The sequence below is a fragment of the Octodon degus genome, unplaced genomic scaffold (genome assembly GCF_000260255.1).
Source record: "Octodon degus isolate 3935 unplaced genomic scaffold, OctDeg1.0 scaffold00238, whole genome shotgun sequence".
NCBI lineage: Eukaryota > Metazoa > Chordata > Mammalia > Rodentia > Octodontidae > Octodon > Octodon degus.
In genome coordinates this window covers 1722038-1726565 of record NW_004524814.1, presented here as the reverse complement: position 1 = coordinate 1726565, position 4528 = coordinate 1722038, and the positions used below count along the sequence as shown (strand labels likewise).

Sequence of the window (4528 nt, the reverse complement as noted above, 5' to 3'; positions counted from 1 at the left end):
TTATGTGCAAATACTACACCATTTTACTCTATACAAGAAATTTTAGTATCTGCAAATCTTAGTACGAAAGGAATCCTGAACCAATCCTGAATGGTTACTGAAAGATGACTCTTAACTCATTTAATTTCCCTTGAACCTGCTCTACCAGGTTAATCTACTAGGACTGTTTTGAAGTAGCTGAACAGATTTCTTTACATATTTATCTGGACTATGATACAAATTTACTGATATACAAAGCACCTGGCAACTAGTACTTTGAAAAAATTGAAAAAGCAAAGAGTTTTACTTATTTCTTCAAGCTTGTCATAACCAGGTGTTTGGACAGGTGATATTTAAGTTTTATTTGCTCTTTCATTTTCACCAATCTCTCATAAACAACTAGCAGTACAAGCATGTGCGGTATTATATAATACAAAATTATAAGTCAATTGTTTTTCTACACAATTCTTGTTGTAAAAGTATCAATACATCATGATAAAAGTCCTAAGAGGAAGCTCAGCACAACAAAAAATTCTAATGCATTATGTAAGGACATTACTAGCTATCTCTACCTTCACATTCTATGTATTTTCTCATGGTCCACAAACTGACTCAAGTGATCTAAGTTATCCCACCACTTGAAGAGAAAAGCTTCAACAATAATCTTAATCGATGGAGTTGCCTTAAGTTCACCTCTGGCTGCTTTTCTCCTAAGTTCTTTCAGTTCTTCCTTTGACACATAACGACAGCTTTTAATCTCATTTGGATCTGGATTAAAGTTACATTCTTCCTCACAAACAGAATATAATCAATTTAATTTTCATCCCAGATATTGTCACACTAGGCCTTGTAGTGAAAACATGCTATATAATAAATTTGCTCTGGTGAAACCTCTTCTGAGGGAATTCCTACTTCAGCTTTTAAAGGCCTCTGTGCTGCCTGTCTCACACCAATGGCCTTGTTTTCTGCAAGCTCACTTGGATTATTTAAGGGATGCCTACAGCAAGTGTTGGTAAAACAATATGAAAAGGTAATTTTAGCATCTGATCTCTGCTGTATCAGAAGCTTATTTTCAGTATTAAACAAGAAGACACTAAAAGCTCAATGCAATAATCCTTTCTCCATGTTTACATTGAGGTGACAGTTCTTCTTAGTGTCAGCTCCAACTTTGTCATTTTCATCAACAAGAATACACATCTCTACCAGAGATATGTATAGAGATCGTTGCTTATCGAGATGGTTCATATCTATTTCAGGCATCATTTCTAATCTTCTGATGTGTCCCAGAACACTCAGGCAGGAGATGCTGCCAGTGCAAGGCATGGGCTGTATTTTCTAAAATATTTAAATGGCAATGGAATACCCTGTCTGATAAAATTAAACAAAAAAAGGAGGATACAAAGGAAGGACCATTTTGTATCTGTATATACAAAATAGTTATGATAGATATACAGCTACTTTCTCTTAATTCAATGAGAAGAAAGATTTTTAACAAATAGTGTTTGGACAGGATATTATGTCTCCATCTTGTACTATGAATAACCACTATGAAGACTACAAATGCAATTGTATTAATTATTGAAACTGACCTACTAACCTTTTTAAAACTTTTTGTCTCATTGCTATTTGTTCACAATAAAATTAATTAAAAAGTTGAATAATAAAAATTAAACATGAGAGAGAGAGACAGAGACAGAGACAGAGAGAGACAGAGAGAGAGACAAAGAGAGACGTTTGGATGATTGCAAGGAAGATCCTGAGGTGGAACGTGGTGACCATGGGCTCGCCCTTCTCGGCCTCCTGCAAGACCATTCCACAGCCCTTCCTAAAGCTCTTGGGAGGGCTACAGTGCTTTTCAACAATGCTGTACACAGCAAGCATGAAGACACCTCTGGAAAGTACTCTGAGAATATGACAGGGCCAATACAAGGAAATGTCAACTTGCAAGTCTTGAGACTTCCCTTTGGAAGAGACAGAGGACATCTTTCAGGACTGAAACAAAAGGTTACCACATGTACTATATGAGTCCTGAAGCCCAAATAAAAATAAATACAAGGTATACAAAATAGGATAGATAAACAGCTACTTTCTCTTAATTCAATGAGAGAAAAGATTTGTACTAATAATATTTGGACAGGATATTACGTCTGCATCTTGTACAATGAATAGCCACTAAGAAAATAACAATATGCAGTGTATAAATTATTGAAACTGTCCTATTAATTGGGTTTGAAACTGTCTCATTGCTGTTTCTCAATGAAATAAATAAATAAATAAATAAATAAATACAAGGGTTAAAGGAGGGGGGAAATACTGGAGAGAATTTACCATTATGAAACATGGTACAGAAATACACGAAAGAAATGTCTTCAGTTGGAAGGCAAATGACAGGAAAAGGGAGGTTGTGACTTCCGGAGTCAAAGAAGAGAAGCTGAATGCTAAGTATTTGGATGGATGAGATTGATTACGCTTCTCTTCCATTACAGGGTAAGGGTGGGCAGATTCCCATACCCTGAGCCAAAAGCTTCCCAGTCACGCAGCTGCTGCTCCTGTAGGAAGCCCGCTACCCGGTGTCCACCCTTTATAAGATCAGGGCCCATGCCTGACAGCCCCTGGCCACAGTGCCCTGTGCCCTGACCGGATTCCATACCTCATTTGCAGTCATCTCATAGAGCACCAGGGGAGGGAGAGAAACCTGCAGGCTTTTTGCGAGCAGTCAGCATTTAGGGCTCTGTGCCTGTCTTGGTCCCCAGTGGCAGAGGGACCTTCACCCCCACAGGTTGCACAATGTTGCAAATGTCATGTGCTCGCGCTGTTTTGACCGTTTGCGCCCGTGGCTTGCCCACCGGCTGCTGGCCCGCGCTTCCCGCACGCTCCACAGCAGTGTCCCAGCAACCGCGGGTTATTGCCATTTGGACTGTGGAGCAGAAGGCCGCTCCAATAGGGCGCTCCGCCGGATTCTGGAGAAAACGTCGCGTAGGTTCCCAGACAGCTTGGGCAGGCAGTTTCTGGGCTAGCTTTGCCCCTCTGCCCTGCCTGCCTGTCCCTGGAGGGACAGGATCTTGTCCCGAGGGTCCATCTGCCTGGGCCCCTCCCCGCACCTTTCCGAAGCCCCGGGGGGCAGGGGTGCATCCCAGTGGATCGTTCTCCATGTCACCAGAGGTGTGCCAGTCTTCAAGGCAGTGCTCTGGAAAGAGTAACCCTTGCTGTACCTGCGGACCCTTGTGACCCCTCTGTCACCCAGCCGGCTGTCCTCAGAGCAGGTAGGTGATGGGTGCAGGCAGTAGCTCAGCCCCTCGTGCCAGCAGACAGCTTCATGCTTTGGCAAGGGGGCAACAGGAGGGGCACCCAGGGTCCTTGGGGGAGTGCCATCCTCCTTCAGGCCAGAGGTAGGCCGGGGAGGCCCGATTCCTTATGCCCCCAGGCCTGGGCCTCTGTCCACAAACTTCCCCAGGGAGAGCTCCAGAGAGCAAGCAGCTCCCTGCCCCCAGCCCTCCAGTGTGAGCTTGCCTAAGGGCAATGCCATGGCCAGTTCTTACAGCTCCACCGGAGGGCTGCCTGGACAGCGCCGGAGGGCTCTAGCCACCGTGCAAAGCAGGCAGCACCCCAGGGCTGCCAGAGATCTGAAGGAGGATGGGTTCACTGGAGATCTGAGGGAGAACAGCCAGAGGTCCGAGGGAGGACAGGTCTGCCAGAGACCCGAGGGAGTATGGCTCCACCAGAGATCTCAAGGAGTTCAGCTCCCAGAACCCGTATTTTGCCCCAGAAAGTTTCCAGAACACCAGGAACAAGCAGCTGGCAGGCACACTATTGAAGCAGGAAGAAACAAGGAAGGGTCCTGAGCTCACAACAGAGGATGCTGTCCAAGGAAGATGAAAGGTCCTCTCCTGTGGCCTAGGCAAGGGAGACTTCCGATGCTGCCACCGCCTCCCCAGCTAAGCTATGGAGTCACCAGGGAACATGCAGTCCAGGGGAAGGAGACCGCATTCCGTCTTAACAGCACATTGAAGGGTAAGTCCCAGGCCGCAAAGGTGAGCAACACCGCACATCCTGCCTTTTCTTGCTTTCCTGCCCCAGCGACTGCTGTTCCACCCGCTATTCCTTCAGGAACCAGCAAGGAAAGAAAGTCACAGGCCCCTGAGGGAAACATCACCACACAGCATGCTTCCTGTCCTTCCCTGCCTGTCCCAGGAGTTATTCCTCCACCCACTACTCCTACATGGAAGGGCAAGGACAGAAAGGACCGGGTCTGTAAGATTTCCCTGGCCACCCTGCCATCTGCCTCTGGGGCCAGTTCCGACCCTCCTGGGTCTGGAAGGAAGCACACTTCCACTGGACCCCGCTCGAGCTCACAGGCCCTTCCAGGCCCCTCATCGCACTTCACAGCCACCAGCACACCCTCTGTTCATCAGACAGAGACTGATAGTGAAGAGACACCAATGGACACCACAATCTCGCTGAATGCTGTCCTCCTAGGGTATAATCCTGAAGTCAGTGGAAATGCCTGTCTCTCTGCCAAACTCAGAAGACAGTTCCTAGTAGCAGCACT

At 46.2% G+C, this 4528-nt stretch overlaps 1 pseudogene; it reads right to left on the bottom strand.

Moving 5' to 3' along the window:
- Nucleotides 1-553: 553 nt before the first annotated feature.
- On the bottom strand, nucleotides 554-1242 carry LOC101573705 (annotated as a pseudogene).
- Between the last annotated feature and the right edge of the window lie 3286 nt (nucleotides 1243-4528).